The sequence below is a fragment of the Paroedura picta genome, chromosome 6, assembly GCF_049243985.1.
Source record: "Paroedura picta isolate Pp20150507F chromosome 6, Ppicta_v3.0, whole genome shotgun sequence".
NCBI classification, from domain to species: domain Eukaryota; kingdom Metazoa; phylum Chordata; class Lepidosauria; order Squamata; family Gekkonidae; genus Paroedura; species Paroedura picta.
In genome coordinates this window covers 111,188,886-111,206,485 of record NC_135374.1, presented here as the reverse complement: position 1 = coordinate 111,206,485, position 17,600 = coordinate 111,188,886, and the positions used below count along the sequence as shown (strand labels likewise).

At 41.7% G+C, this 17,600-nt stretch overlaps 1 protein-coding gene across 19 annotated transcripts in view; it reads right to left on the bottom strand.

The window, feature by feature from the left end:
* MYCBP2 (MYC binding protein 2) overlaps window positions 1–17,600 on the bottom strand; it is a 184,351-nt gene that overhangs the window by 161,295 nt on the left and 5,456 nt on the right. The gene's annotated exons all lie outside the window — the stretch shown is intronic.

Here is a 17,600-nt window from a genome sequence, read left to right as displayed (position 1 = left end):
GGATCTAATCATTCTTGTCACCACACTCTGAACAAGATTAGACAAGTGCCTTAAGTAAACCTTCAACGTTTTGTCTAGCACATTCCAACAACAAACGCCTCATCATTTCTTTAAAAACATGATATTTGCTACTACCCCCAATAATCAATAGGAAGTTCTCCAATACATTGTGACAACAGGAAAAGTAAATTTTATACCATATGGGAAAAACTGGCATTCAATATTCACATTTCTCAGTCTCACTATCGATAATCTGGAATCAGTTAAGCAGATTTATTTGTTTGTTTATCATATAGCATGTGTATAGTATGGCCAGGAGATCCTAGAATTGTCTGCAAGCCAGACGAGAGATGATCAAAGGTGGTTTGACATTGCCTGCCTATGAAATCATGACCCTAGTTTTCCTTGGAGGTCTCTGGTAAAAATGCTAGCTAGGGTCAACCCTACTTAGCTTCTAAGATCTGATGAAATCAAGCTTGCTGGTGATATGATGACATTTCATCTTCTTCATGCCAATGAAGAATAATCATGTTCCCATAACTTTGTCTTTACTCCCTGAAATTAATTCTGATGATCTTCAGATTTCAAGGACCTGATTTTTGATGAATAGATCATTAAAAAAAACTCACTTTTAAACCCATTTTCTCCTTGGAGACTGCAAACAAAAAGAATCTGAGGAGGAGACTTAGGAAAGCTGAAGAGTGTACTCCTGACATTTAAAACAAATAGTTGAAATCTCCACAGCCTTCTGTAGTGCAGTCAGAGAGAAGGCATTATAAATGTATCTAATTCTCACCATAGTGCAATCTGTGGATATTTAAATCTTGGGTCATGAACATACAAAACAAAACTTTCTATAAAACAGGAAAAAAATCTCAAGGTTTGCAGAAAAAAATGAAAAATAAAATACAGTGGAGATTAACCCTCCACAAAAACAAACCAGAAGCAGTACCTATAGCTTTACAAAATTAATGCCTTGTCAGTGGTTGTTACATTTGTTGCTAGGAAACCATAACAGTATTACCAACCTTCAAGCCTTGGTTTCTATCAGTAGAAGACAGGGCCCTTTCCAGGCCGGCAGCAACCATTAGGTAACTGGCCACTATCCAACTTCCATGACTCACCAAGCCCTGTCTGCTTGCTACAGTTCCAATGGCAGCCACCCAGTAAAAGGCACTGTGGTGTAGTGGTTCAAGTTTGTAACCCCATGCTGCCTATGGTAGCTGATTGAGTGACCCTAGGCCAGTCACACACACTCATCCCCATGAACCACACAGAATAAAGTGGAGGAGAAAGATGTAAGCTCCTTTGAGCCCCTATGAAAGAGAAAAGTAGACCATAAATTAACTAAATTAGTAATAAATATAGCTTGGTGTGGAGAGATAAAAGGTTGATGGGGTTGTAGGAAGGAGAAAAGGAAGACAATAAATGTGAGAATACTGGGGGATGACAGGAAAAAGAAAAGCATTTTCTGAGGAACAGAGTATCAAGCTGGGGGGGGGGAGAGGGAAGGAAAACTGGAGATGGGACGGGCAAATAAAGGTAGATTGGGTGATGGGAGGGAGGAAGGGAAGGAGAGAAGGAAAGGGAAACCTTTAAGAAAAGGAAGGAAGAAATAGTGGGGGAAAGGGAAGAAGAAGAGTTCATTTTTATACCCCAGTTTTAACTACCAGGAGTCTCAATGCAGCTTACAATCACCTTCCCTTCCTCTATCCACAACAGACTCCCTGTGAGGTAGGTGAGACTGAGAGAGATCTGACAGGATTGCTCAATCAGAACAGCACTATCAGCACTGTGACTAGCCCAAGATTACCCCAGCTGGCTGCATGTGGAGGAGCAGGGAATCAAACCCAGCTTGCCAGATTAGAAGCCACCGCTCTTAACCACTACACCAAACTGACTCTGGAAATGAGATGCCACCCACATGTGCTTACAGGTCCCCTGCTTGTAATCATTTAATTGCAAAATCTGATATAACAGAATTTATTTCTCCAAATCGCATATATGCTCTAAGCAGGGATCACAGTCACAAGCAGAACAACACTGATTCCCATGGGACTTCACATAGGAAGCCCTCATAAGAAATAATTTCAGAGTATATAGAAGTATATAAATGTAAACATTCTTTTACCTTTTAACTATGTGCATTAGCAAAACCTAAACAAATTCCTTTGTGAGATAATAAATGGAATATGGTTCAAACTCAATCTTCAGCCTCCTTTTCTCCTATCATAATACAGCAAAACAGCAAAAAAAAATGCCCTTGTTTCACAAAATTGCAGTTAATCTAACAATTAAACCTTGCATCTTTATCTATTATTCCCTTTTATGATGTCCTTTGCAGTACGAAGCATCTGCAACATTCTGATTACATAACAGTCAACGGTATCAAGTATTGCTGAAAGATTTATCCAGATCATAGCACTGCCTGCCTGGTGGATTGCAATCAATCTTTACACACACACACTAGCGTCACTATTAAGGAGCACTTACTTTGCTTGCGCTATTTGCATATACATCTAGCACTATTTTAAAAGGACGGAGAGAAAAATGGTCACATGAGGTCAATAAGCACGCACAACTTGGGCCCCTATCAACAGCCAGCTAACCACAAGAGTGAGCAGAAGAACAATACAAAGATCACAGCAGAAAAATAACAAGTGAGAACAAGGCAGAGAAGGATTTCCCAGCCACCATGAGAATCCAAGTCAAGAGAATACACAGAGAATGATAAAAGAATAGATGCATCACTGTTCAATAGTGGTTTTTAAAGTATCTCCCACACTCCTTAGCCAATACAAGGTCTCAGGCAGCTTGCAAGTCATGATACATATTAAAAATGAGTCATGCCTTCAAAACAATCGGAAAGGACATAGTTAACAAAAATCCTGAGCAAATGGAGTGCTGAAATCTTAACACGCTTGACACCAAATGGACAGACAAGGAAAAGGCTGCTCCGTAATCAGTGTGGCACAACTGTAAAGGCCTCTCTTGAAGTGCTCATCTCATTTCCAATGCCAGAAGGAAATGGGAGTAGGCCCTTAAATGACAGGCCTCTATAATAAGCAGACAATCATATACTGGCATTAACACTTCCACCCTTGAACACCCCCTTCATATCAGCCTTCACTGATCTGAAGCCTTAACCACTACAGTAATGGCTTGCAGGTAGGGCAGTTGCCACTCCTCTTCCTACCATAACAGTCTTCAAAGCTGCTCACAGGGCCAGCACTGTTCATGAACGGCACAAAATGCAGAATGGGGGAAGCAACAAGGGCGCATCATCAGACACGGCCCCTCCCCACCCTTGTTCAAGCTGTTATCTGAAAGGAGCTTATGCAAAAGCCCTTCCTACGGCAAAGTTCACATGCACCATCTTGAACTTTTGGTAGTCACAGCTTTGAGGTTGACTAAAGGACCAGAGATTTTAGGGCTTGTTGACATGGGCTCAAGGGCCCTTTGCTGTTGTTTTTATGGGCAAAGAAGGCCTTTCACTGAGAACAGAGCAAGAAAAAGAGGTGCAAAGTCAGGGAGAGCTAAGTTGAGATGTTTTGCATTTTGCAAAATGTTAAGCTTTATTCTGACACAGCACTTTCTCCCTGGAATTCACAGTACTTAATAGAGGAAATAGTAGGGTAGCTTGAGTTGCTATGGGTTTTCATTTCTAGTCCTTCTCCCATCAAATGAAATCTACTTGCCCATCAAATGAAATCTACTTACCATGGTGACATGGTAGCTTTCCAGGCCCAGATATTCTTGGATGAGAGATTATCAGGAGCTACTCTAGTTTAGGTTTAATATTGGAAGAGTTTTAATAATTTGGTGGATTACCCATAATAGGAGAGAACACGGTATTCTTGAAAGCTACTGAGGGACCTAGAAGTACCTGTACTATCAGCCACTGTTTGTCTACGGAATTGGAACGAAGGAGTGATGTGTTATGATTTCATTCCACCTGAAAAACTGAAGATAGTATTGTGAAGCTATTATTGCTGCCATGGTGCTCTGAAAGATATCACCCATTTCATATTTACATTAAACTCTCAGGATACGGTCATCTGGATACTTGGGGTGAGGCATCACCAGGCGACACCAAACGCCATTTCTCCCTTTCATCTGGTGCAGGTAAGACAGTGGGAACTGAATCTGTGTAAGGAGTCAGTGCCAGAATGAACCAAGTTAATAAAAGGAAGCAAGGCTGCACCAGTGGAAGCGCTGTTCAATCCACTATGCTTCCCCTAAAAGATCACATTTGCAGCTTGAGGCCTACATACTGAACAGTACATATGCACAGGAAGCATTTGTGGCTCAAAACACCTGATACCAACTTGGGTTGGCACACAAGCTTTTACCTTCTTAGAAAAAGGTAATTTTTCTAAGAACATTCCCATGATGTTCTGATGGATAAATTGAAGGACTGCAATCTGGATTTTCAGATAGTTAAGTGGATAGGGAATTGGTTAGAGAACTGCACTCAAAGAGTTGTCAATGGTGTTTCATCAGATTGGAGGGAGGTGAGTAGCGGGGTACCTCAGGGCTCGGGGCTCGGTTCTTTTTAACATATTAATGATCTAGATCAGTGGTCCCCAACCTTTTTATCACCGGGGACCACTCAACGCTTTTTACTGAGGCCCGGTGTGTGGGGGGGTAGTTTACTCCTCTACTTTCAACCACTGACCTAGCGCTCTCTGATCGCTGTGGTAATGTTTAAACATCCCTTCAAAATAAGATACAGACATGCCACAACAATGAAGTGTGTTGTAAAGGGCTGGGGAGGATGAAGTAAAGGGCCGGAGGGGGGGGAGAGAGAAGGCGTCCTTCAGGGCCCACCTCCAATTAGTCGAAGGACCACATGTGGTCCGCGGCCCACAGGTTGGGGATCGCTAATCTAGATGAAGGGGTGGAGGGACTACTCATCAAGTTTGCAGATGACACCAAATTGGGAGGACTGGCAAATACTCCGGAAGATAGAGACAGAGTTCAACGAGATCTGAACACAATGGAAAAATGGGCAAATGAGAACAAGATGCAATTTAATAAAGATAAGTGTAAAGTTCTGCATCTGCATCTGAAAAGCATGCCTACTGGATGGGGGATACGCTTCTAGGTAACACTGTGTGTGAATGAGACTTTGGGGTACTTGTGGATTGTAAGCTAAACATGAGCACGCAGTGTGATGCAGCGGTAAAAAAGGCAAAGCCATTTTGGGCTGTATCAACAGGGGCATCACATCAAAATCACAAGATGTCATAGTCCCATTGTATACGGCACTGGTCAGACCACACCTGGAATACTGTGTGCAGTTCTGGAGGCCTCACCAAGAAGGACGTAGATAAAATTGAAAGGGTATAGAGGAGAGCGACGAGGATGATCTCGGGCCAAGGGACCAAGCCCTATGAAGATAGGTTGAGGGACTTGGGAATGTTCAGCCTGGAGAGGAAGAGGTTGAGAGGGGACATGATAGCCCTCTTTAAGTATTTGAAAAGTTGTCACTTGGAGGAAGGCAGGATGCTGTTTCCATTGGCTGCAGAGGAAAGGACACGCAGTAATGGGTTTAAACTACAAGTACAACGATATAGGCTAGATATCAGGAAAAAAATTTTCACAGTCAGAGTAGTTCAGCAGTGGAATAGGCTGCCTAAGGAGGTGGTGAGCTCCCCCTCACTGGCAGTCTTCAACCAAAGTTTGGATACACACTTTTCTTGGATTTTAGGATGCTTTGGGCTGATCCAGCGTTGAGCAGGGGGTTGGACTAGATGGCCTGTATGGCCCCTTCCAACTCTATGATTCTATGAAAACGGACCTTGCCATAGTAACCCATGCCACATCCAGACTTGATTACTGTTAACATGCTGTCTTTGAACACAGCTTCTGCAACCACATTATTAACTCAGGCATATAATAATGAGAGCTTCTCTGTAGTGTGCTTACAGACATAATACAGAAACCTTAAAAGGGGACCAGAAGACCTCTGGCATTGATGGGTGTGGGCTTTTCATAATATCATTGACGGGAAAACCTGAAATTAACTTTTCTGCTCCATCAAAAGTGTTTTGCAGATCGAAATCCTTCAACACACAGAAAACCTCTGAGGCAGGTAAACCCAGGGCTGTCTTACTTGTTCTGGTTTCTGTTTTTATCACTGCTGTGTTTCTTTTAATGCTGAGCCCTTTCTAATAGCGGTTATGGCTGTTTGTACTTTTGTTTGTTTGTTACCATAAACAATATGTTGTGCTTAAATCAGCCTTTCTCAACTTTTTAATACTTGAGAAACCCCTGAACTACTCTTCAGGCTTCAAGAAACCCTAGAATACGATTGGGAAGCACAGCTGTGTACATGCCCACCTGGGGCCCCTCCCCTTCCCACCCCCTCCAGGCCCATCACTGGCCACTATATATGGTCATATTACCTGATAAATGTTTAACATTAAAAAAATACATTAAAATTAACTCCCACCCTTCAGAGCCATCAATAAACCCAGGGTTTCCCAAAACCCTGGTTGAGAAAGCCTGGCTTAAAGATAAGTCAGCCTAAAGTGAAAAGAGAGGCAAAAGGTGTTTTGAGTGCGAAGGGATAACTGGCAAAGGTCATTATGGTAAATACAAACTTAAGGCAACATGAGAATTGATATTTGTATTTTAGGCTTAAGTTCTTTGGCTGGTCTTGCAGTCGAGGATTTATGATAACGAAAACACAAAACAGGACATGCTTTTTGATGGAGGAGAAATGTAAATTTCAATTTCGAATTTTACTTTGTTCAAACTGTGGAACATTGTTCAATGTTGTTCATTGTTCATAGTGCCATGTCACGAAGTCACAACCAGCTCAACTAAAAATAAAGTGAATGCACTGTAAAAAAAAATCTAATGTGTGTGCTAATTGCTGAACAGCTACTGAAACCAATGATAACTGCCTGGAAGCCTATTCAGCAATATTTAACATAATGAAGTAGCTTAAAACTGAAGGGCAGGGGATTTCTCAGCCTTGTAAGCTTTCTACTATTTGAAGATGACAGTTCACCGCAACCTGGAAAACCCCTAAACACTGGGCTAAGAAATGGGGATGTCTAAGATCTTGAAGGATCAGCTTGCCAAAAGGACTGATTCCTCAGGCTGAAATAGTTCAGAAAGGTCACGTTGAAATGGAAACATTGCACTAAAAGGGGGCATCAGAATAAATTCCATGTGCTGATCAAAGCTACCTTATTTGTAGAAGTCTGAGAGATAAAGGTTGGGTTTTTTTAGGACACTGGATGGGTCACGGACACAATGCAACAAAGGCATTATGATTCAACTTTTCTCCACACAATTGGCAGACAGTCTTAAAGTCACTTCAGTCTGAGAGCCAGCTTGGTGTAGTGGTTAGGAGTGCCATCTTCTAATCTTGTGAGACAAGTTTGATATCCCGCTCCTCTTTCACACGCAGCCAGCTGGGTAACCTTGGGCTAGTCACAGCACTGATAGCGCTGTTCTGACTGAGCAATAATATCAGGGGTCTCTCAGCCTCTTCTACCTCACAGGGTGTCTCTTGTAGGAAAGGAAAGGCAATTGTACGCCACGTTGAAACTCCTTTGAGTTGAGAAAAGCAGCATATAAGAACCAACTCATCTTCTTCAGACACTCTTTTGTTCTGTTTAGAGATTCCTATTACAAAAATACAAATCACTGAAAACTATTAAAAATTTATTGTCTTTTGAAACTAAATATCTTAACACAGCCCATGGCGCTGCAGACTAAATAAAGCCGTAAGGGCTTAGTGGGAGGAGTTAGGGAGGGCTCTGTCCAGGATGAGGAAGGGTGCCGATTGGCCCCTTCCTCCGGACAGACCATTGGCCCGGCCGATTCCCGCCCTGCCGACAAGGGAGTAACTGTGAGCCGCGCAGAACGCGGCTTGCAGTTGCTCCCTGCCCGATGGCCAAGGGAGCCCCCGCCAGCCGCACACGACTGCCAGGGGCTCCCTTGCCTAGCAGCCGCTGTATTTTACTTACAGCGGGCTTGATTACTAGTTTTATATATATTTATTAAATGTAAGCCTTACTTACAGTCAAGATTCAGCTAATGAGAGACTTGATCCTATTGTAAAAGGTAAAGGTATCCCCTGTGCAAGCATCGGGTCATGTCTGACCCTTGGGGTGATGCCCTCTAGCGTTTTCATGACAGACTCAATACGGGGTGGTTTGCCAGTGCCTTCCCCAGTCATTACCGTTTACCCCCTAGCAAGCTGGGTACTCATTTTACCGGCCTCGGAAGGATGGAAGGCTGAGTCAACCTTGAGCTGGCAGCTGGGATCGAACTCCTAGCCTCATGGGCAGAGCTTTCAGACTGCATGTCTGCTGCCTTACCACTCTGCGCCACAAGAGGCTCTTAATCCTATTGTATCGGTAACTAAAAGCCTCTTGCTCTTCTACAAGTCTATCAACTACAAATTAAATTCCTCCTTCTGTTTGTACTTCTAGCATTCATCTTTGATATTTCCCAATTTTAGATAGAAAAAGAGGTGTTAAATAACATCATTTAATAGCAATTTTCCCTCAGAGATCCAGAGTTTTTCATATACCAATAAATATTAACCAGCAATTTCATTATTAGGCTATTTTTAAAACAGTTTCTGCATAAAACCTGGATGAAAACCTGCATACATAACTGGATGGTATCCAGAGTCCTACAACTGGGTCACAAAAATGAGAAGCAAAGAATACTGGATGAGAAATACACTTCTGGGTAACAGAAGTGATCTTGGCGTACTTGTGGCCTGAAAGCTAAATATGAGCAGACATTGTGATGTGGTGTCAGACTGTATCAACATAGGCATCACATTGAAATTGCAAGATGTCATAGTCCCACTGTATACCACATTGGTTAAACTGGACTGGGAGTACTATATGCAGTTCTGGGGGCCTTTCTTCCAAAAGGATGTGGACAAAACCGAGAGGGTGCAGAGCAGAGTGTAGGGGATGGTCCGGGGCTTGAGGACCAAACTCTATGTGGAAAAGCTGAGAGACTCAGGCAGGGGTAGTCAAACTGCGGCCCTCCAGATGTCCATGGACTACAATTCCCATGAGCCCCTGCCAGCGAATCTTCTTGGGAATCTTCATCCTGAAGAAGAGGAGGTTGAGAGAGGATGAGACTGCTTTCTTTATTTGTAAGGTTGCCATTTGGAGGAGGACAGGGAATGGTCCCTGTTGGCAGCAGAAAATAGGACCCGCAGTAATGTCCTGAAACTACATGTAGAACGGTACCAGCTGGATACCAGGGAAAAACTTTTCAGCCTAGAATAGTTCAGCAGTGAAAGCAGCTGCCTAAAGAGGTGGTGAGCTCCCCCTCACTGGCAGCCTTCAAACAGCTGCTGGACAGATCAGGGGAACTTTAGGGTTACCGTGCATTGAGCAGAGGGTTGGACTGGATGTCCTGCATGGCCCCTTCCAATTCTATTATTTATTTATTTTGTCTACCTGAAACAAAATGTGATACATTTGAACAGAGTTAAAGTTTACTGCATTGTCCAACCAAACTGTGATCTTGAGGAAGACAAGGGATGTTCCCAGCTTCCTTTCCAATAAATTCTAATTTTAAATATTTCAACAGCAGATGTACCTCCCGCCCTTTCTAAACAATGATTACTGTATTGCATTTACAGGCCACCTTCCTTACTGAAACTCAGGGCAGATTACACAGTGAAGCTTGATGCACTTAACAAGATGACCTATTTAATAAGCAATGTACTAGGATTAACAAAATCTGAAACAGGCAAAGAACATCAGGCGTGATCACGAATGCAGACACAATGGAGAAAAACATCATTGCATCAGTAGGAAACAATGCAGCGACAGCAAGATAATAAAGCAAACAGACACATGCTATGTACAGTGGTACAAATCAGTCCCATTTCACTTCATAAAAGCAACCTGCTGAACCACTGCATATTAGTATAGCCTTCCTGCATTTAGAGAAATGTCCTCCTGAAACATTGTTTTACTCAGGCAGAGGAGTGACAGAAAAACAGGAGCCTTCCTAACCTCTTTAGACAGGCCATTCCAAAAAGTAGTGGCTACAACAAAGAATTCCTATGTGGTTAACTGTTGATTTTGCCCCTTTGAAGAGCAGCATTTGCAAAAGGCCCTGACCAGATGAAGTTGTCATGACACAGCAAGGGAGCAGTGGACATAAAGATATGAGGATCCAAGGCCATGATGGACTTTCGATACAAAAGCCTTGAACTGAACCTGGTAACTGATAAGAAGCCAATGAAGTGTCCGCGGAATGAGTGCTGATACACACTCCTCCCACCACTCGTGATAATAAGTGTGCTGCAGCATTATGTACTAACCGGAGCATCTAAGTTGACTTCAAGGGCAGGCCCACGTAGAATGGATTACGATCATCCAGCCTCTACGTTACACCATGGCATGATAGGCAGTCAAAGTAGGGAGCTCCCTTCACACTCAGTTTTACTGGAATGTAACCATGGAGGTTCCTTCCAACTCTATAATTCTATGGTGAATTATATGATTCATTTAGGCTAATCCTGCACTGAGCAGGGGGCTGGACTAGATGGCCTATATGGCACCTAACAAATCTATGATTCTTCTATGATTCTAATGTATGTATCATTACACATTATGGGATTTTATATCCATTAATTTACCTATTCTACTAGAAGTCTCTTATGGTTTACCTAAATACATTATTGTCCTTACCTAAAACAAATTAATTCTATTTGCCTTGTAACATGTGCACTAATACCAAACCAACCAACCAACAGCTGTTTTATACACTGTCCTATATTCGCTTAAAGGAATATGTTAAGTATTTTTATAGGTTGATTATAGATTGGAATGACTGCCAAGGAAGGCAGATTTAACAGGACTGTAAGGTAAGACCAACTTTTATTTGCTTCATTAAAGTATCATTTTTAGAAAGGCTATTAATATTTCCAACTTTTAAAAATGTTTTGTTTTTGTTTATGTTGACATCCTGCTTGTGGAAAAGGCAAATAGGATCATATTATCGCCTCCTTTCCTTTCCCCCTCCCCAAACCCACATGACTGTAACTTCCATAAACCCAGGAATCCATTTAGCTGGCATCAGATGGACCTACTTGGGGGAGACGGAAGACAAGCAACCCTCAGCATCTTCCACGGGCCAATCACCACGGGCCCATGAATACATCTGAGCTCCAAACAGACTAAATGAACATGTACACTGGGTTTTGTTTGCATATCTGAAAGCAGTATAGTTGTAAATAGCTACAACAGGTTGGTTCTGGTAGTGTTTTAAAAGTCTGGAGTCCCATCTGATTTACAGTTGCACAGAAGTGAAAAAGCATGCATAGTGCTGTTGTTGCACTATACAACAGTTTAAAATGAACATGTGTTTCTTAAGAATTCTCCAATGATCATGACTTGAGTTGTAAGCTGTCGTGTACTAACGAACTACTAAATAAATCTGAAAGATGCCTCATGTTCTCTTTTCATTTCTGCATCCCAACAGTTCAAGAGATAAGGACCAAGGTAAATGCTGCACACAGGTACCTTAAACATTTCCCTGCTAGCTCACTTGCTACAGGAAAAGCCATGCCTTGCAGTCTGTGTGATACTGAAAAATATAAGGGAAAGTGTTGTTTAAATCCAAATGCAGGCACAACACATTGAGAAATCCAGAGTGGAAAGCCACTGAAAAGTGACTAACATATTTTACACAGAGGACAGGCTTGTGTAGCTTCTCCACTGCTACCGCTAGGGTTGCACGCTTCGGCGAGCACCAAAGCCCAAGGTGGCCAGCATTGCAGTGTGGCGGGCAAGGGTGGCGCTGGGACGCTGGCTGGCATGCTGTCGCCACCCCTCCCCGGACCGGGGGTTGGGAACCACTGCTCTATAGGCACACACTGCAGTCTTCCACTTAGCAGTGCTGATGGAAATACATTGAACTGGGCCCTTGAAAAAGCCCATCGAAATTTAGTAAAGGTGATATATGTTAGATATGGTGCAGTAGAAAATCTCTCCCAGGACTTTAGTAGCCTGCATGGGCTTGGGAGTAGGGCCATCTCATGTTGTAGCTCAATATCCATAAGTTGTTGATAGACCAGATGTTTTGCTTGCCTGTGCCTCGTTTCTAATAGATGATCAGGAGCTAAACCAATTTTAAGAAGTTTGTTAATTATTTCTGTACACCAGGTGGTTGTGGGTTAACTGACAAGAAAGAAGGAATAAGGCCTACAGGGTGCAGATGAATTTTTAGCCAATAGTTAATTATTGTTATCCATGCCCTGGTCTCTACTTTTGTCAACCCTGCCTCCTGCAGGAGAACTACATTAGCTGTACACCTTGGAACATTAAAGCGGGCTCTTAGAAAACTGCTTGAATTTTCTCTAAGGGAGCAAAATTGGAGTAAGGGACTAATTGGGCACCATATGTAAGTTGAGCCAGTGTTCTGGCTGAAAACAGTTTGATTGCAGCAGGAATGAAACCACCACCCTTAGTTCGATAGAACCTTAAGATAGCCGCTGCACTCTTCTGAGCGGCATCAGCTACTGAGTGAATATGAGCAGTTTGCTTTCCGTTATACTAGAAGATCACACCAAGGTATTTGAAGCATTTAACTTGCTCAATACGATGTTGGTCAATATGCCAAGTAAAAAATGTTGCCCTGTTGTTAAAGCACATAATTTTTGTTTTGGTATAATTGATAACTAGGTGTTCCTCTTGGCAATGCAAAGCCAAAACTTCCAAAGCCCTTTTCAGGCCTATTCTGGTCTGTGAGAGAATTACTGCATCATCAGCATACATAAGTATGGGTAACCTTTTGTCTGCAAGTTCAGGGGCATGAATGTCTGAGTTCTTTAGACGTTTGATTAATGCATCAATATAGATATTAAATAAAAAAGGAGCCACAATACAGTCTTGTCTTACACCTTTCTGTGTAGGGACCCTCTGGGCTGAATCTGACACGAAGACTTGTATTTTTGTGAAGTTTATAAAGTAATAGCAAAAGCTATTTATCAATTGTTGTTGGATAGAAGATCTCTAGAAGATAGAAGACCATAGAAGACCTCTAGATATTGAATGGAATGCAGATTTAAAGTCAACAAAGGCCACAAAAAGTGATCTCTTACCAGAAGGCACGTACTTGTCAATTAAGCGCTGTAAGACTAAACAATGATACATAACTGATCTGCCATGTCTAAAGCCAGCCTGTTCTTCTTCTAAGAAACCTTCTTGATCAAGCCAATCGCACAATTTTAAACTAAGGTATTTAGAGTAAAATTTACTGATTATGTTAAGGAGACTTATGGGTCTATAATTGGCCTGTTCTTCTCTACTGCCTTTCTTAAAGAGCCCATAGGGTGTGCAAGGCAAGAGATGTTCGGAGGTAGTTTGTCATTGCCTGCCTCCGGTGTGATGACCCTGGTATTCCCCGGAGGTCTCCCATCCATATTCTAGCCTGGGCTGAGTCAAACCAGCTTAGTTTCTAAAATCTGATGAGATTGGGCTAGCCTGGGCTATCCAGGTCTGGGCATCTGAGAAGTAGGAAAAGATAAAGTTCAAAGCAGAAAACAAATTACCATATTTGCCGGCGTATAAGATGACTGGGCGTATAAGACGACCCCCCAACATTTCCACTCAAAATATAGAGTTTGTTACATTACATTACAGTACTATGGGCCACTATGGGCAGCTCTGTCTATCCCAACTGAAGTGCACCCAGCGTATAGGACGACCCCCCCACTCGGAGGCATGTTTTTCAGGTAGTCTTATATGCCAGCAAATACTGTATGTAACAAACAGAAATGGATTATTAAGATGGAAAGATTCATCCAATAAAAACTGGTAGTGTTACCCAGCACATTTGGATACTGTTAGACGTTATACAATTGAAAACACCAAACACTTTCAACACCACTAAATACAAAGCACTTTAGCTGTTGGCAATATTATTTGCATTTTGCTTTTGTCCAGCATTGGCTGGTGTATCAGTTGCATCTGTCTTTGGATCAGTGATATCTAGCTGCAGTGTTCCATGCCTTAGTTACATCTAGACTGGACCACCGCAAGGAGTTCCACTTGGGTACCCCTTGAAAAGCACTCTAAAGCTGCAGCTTGCAAATAATGCGGTGCCTAAACTGCTGGTTAGGGCCAGCTATCGTCAGCATATGACCCCATTACTACAGCCATTACTCCAGCTATAGATCTACTCATGAATTCAATTCAAGGTGGTGGTTTTGATCTTTAAAGTCATATAAGGTTTGGGAGCGGGGTATCTGACCGTCTTCTCCCAGATGTTCCAGCCCAGGGATTAAAATTATGGGCAAAGGACCTCCTGACTGTCCCATCAACCAAAGAAGCATGTATGGTATGTATACAAGATGGCCTATTCGGTGGTAGCCCCATAATTATGGAACAACCCCTGCAGGGATATATGTCTGGTCCCCATTTTTAATCTTTAGCAGGCATCTGAAGACCATTTATATAGACTGTTGTTGTTGTTGTTAGGTGCAAAGTCGTGTCCGACCCATCGGGACCCCATGAACAATGATCCTCCAGACCTTCCTGTCCTCTACCATTCCCCGGAGTCCATTTAAGTTCACACCGACTGCTTCAGTGACTACATCCAGCCACCTCATTCTCTGTCGTCCCCTTCTTCTTTTGCCCTCAACTGCTCCCAACATTAGGCTTGTCTCCAGGAAGTCCTTCCTTCTCATGAGGTGGCCAAAGTAGTTGAGTTTCAGATTCAGGATCTGGCCTTCTAAAGAGCAGTCAGGGCTGATCTCCTCTAGGACTGACCAGTTTGTTCACCTTGCAGTCCAAAAGGACTCGCAAGAGTCTTCTCCAACACCAGAGTTCAAAAGCCTCAATTCTTTGACGCTCGGCCTTCCTTATAGAGGACTACACTTAATTAAAGCTGATTTAGGCTGATTTTAAATTTGATTTTATGCATTTGTATGCAGTCTGTTTAAGTAGTTTATTCATCATAGTGCAACCTTAAGCTCCATAAGGAAGAAAGACATCTAATAAATTCCCACTTGACAATGAATATATGCATCTACCAGTAATTTACTGCTAATTTACTGTCTCCTTATATCCGTACTCTAGTGATTCCTATTTCATTATCTGAGGAAGTGTGCATGCATACAAAAGCTCACACCTTGAATATAACTTTGTGGATCTTCAAGGTGCCACTGGATTCAGATTCTGTTCCTTTACGCATCTAGTTCTTCTCCTTTCAATTTCCACCATGATGAACACAAAACTCATGTACATGATTTAATCCTGAATTTGCAGCATGTAGTGTTACAACTGCAGATTGCTGAAAGACAGGGCTGAACAAAAATAACCTCTCTACATTAACAGTTGTATTTCAACCTAACATTTGGATTAATCTTCCTTTATTATTTGTTCTTCAGTAGTCCTTGGTAGCCACTAGCATTACATTACACTTCATCAACAGTGCAATCCTATTTGAATCTTAGCCCATTGATTTCAACAGATTAAAACTGCACATAATTGCACAATGCTAACTTTGTTTAGTTCAAAAAATTGCTTTCTCGATTTGCAAAAGAAAAATTCTAACTTTTAAATAATTTGGAAAGGCAATAAAATTTATGGTAAGATTTATGAACAGCCAAACTTGGAAAACAGACTAAAAAAGTGGTATATCTATAATTCCATTTATCTAGGGAAAACGCACAACAAAAAAGCTGGACCTATAACTGGATTGGTACATGACAGGTCTTCAATTCACTCTCAACTTTGTGAGAAACGTCAATCGAACAGGTACACCAATGAATATTGATCCAAACATTCATTATATCCTTACATTATTATGAAGCTAGGAATCAAAATAAATTGTATATGCAAGAAGCCAAGCTGACAAAGATTCTCAGCTAACTCATCTGTAAGTTTCCCACAGCAATAAGCAGAACGCTCAACTGTTTTACTTAACCAACATTCTTATCATTATGGTTGCAGAGTTCACTTACTAAATAAGTCTAATGAACTCAGCATGACTTGCTCCTAAGAAAACATGCTTGGGATCAGCTTGTTAATCTGTTAACAAATGACTTCTATTATTAGCAATGAAGTGTCATATACAATCTTCAGTTAAAAGGCATTAAAGCGGTATCAATAAATTAAAAGATCCTTAACAAAATGCAAATCATCTTGAGATTGAAGAGCGAACATGTAAAGCTTTTCTCTATTATTAACTCATTAAGTACTGTGCGTCATCAGTAACACTTTCCAAAAACTGAGATTATAAAAGTGAAACAAATGCAAAAGTCTCTTACCAAGCCTACCTAATTCTATTTCGGCAATTAGCACATGAAACTGACTATATGGTTTACTTATAAAATATTTAGAAATCGACACTTTATTTAAATAACAATCACAAATATTCCCCATAGTGATGAAGACAGAATTGCTATATATTACCAAACTCTGCTTCAATTCTTGCCAGAGAAAAATAGAAAGCTGAACATAAAACCCACCATCACTTGCTGCAAATAGTTCAAGGCACTATGCAGATCTCCCAATTGCAGTTCATAAAAAGAAGATTCAGGTGGGCAGCCATATTGGTCTGAAGCAACAGCATAGACCAGGGGCACCTTTAAGACCAACAAAGCGTACATGCACACAAAAGCTTATACCCTGAATAAAACTTTATTTCTAGTGCATTAAAAAAACAATCTTATTTTTAATGAAGCGGGGGAGAAATTCCATAGTAGGAGAACACTTAATGATAGTAATAATAAAATGTGTATGTTAAGTTAGACTTGGTATTCTACCGAAGAGTTCAACAGTTCTAAGTTCATGCACAGGAAGTAGATACAGGACTGCAACCTATTGGGAGACACAGCCACTGAGCATCAAGGTTCAAGGCACATTTTTTTCAGGTGTTTTCTAAGCCATCAGAGTCCTGCTTGAGGTGGCTTACAATTAAGGATGTCATAATAAATGTAGGCAAAACTAACTCTCCTCAGCCATGTTTTATTTATATCTCACACCAACTCAGTGAATGTAGGACAATGAAAATGGAGTTTCTCAAAATCCTTACCTGAGATTCATTCCTTCACGCTGAGTGAAACTGAGGACTGCCTTAAGCCAGGCTCTCTCAGCCAGGCTCTTGGGAATCCCTGAGGTTTCTTAATGGACCTGGAAAGACTTCCCGAATGGGCGGGAGTTTATTAATTTTAATATGTTGGTTTTTTATTTGTAAAACATTTATTGAGTGATAGGACCATATGTGGTCATGTCAACCTGCCCCCTCCTCCCAAAATGACCTGGGATGGGCCTGGAGGGGGTGGGCCTGTACACAGCTATGCTTCCCAACCATAATCAGCAAGATGGTGCCACTTCTGGGCTTCAAGAATGTTTCTGGGGTTTCTCAACAGTAAAAAAAGTTGAGAAAGGTTGCCTTAAACTGACATGAATCTCCACTCTTCCACATAGCGTTGATCCCAGAGAGAGACTGAGTTTTCAAAGATTCATTTATTTATTTCATTTGACACCTTAGTCAGAGGACCCCAAGCAAGTGAAAAGCACGAGGAGTCAGCAGTTACAAAGCCATGCTATCAGGCTGCAGGATCACAATGCCTGGCCCATAAC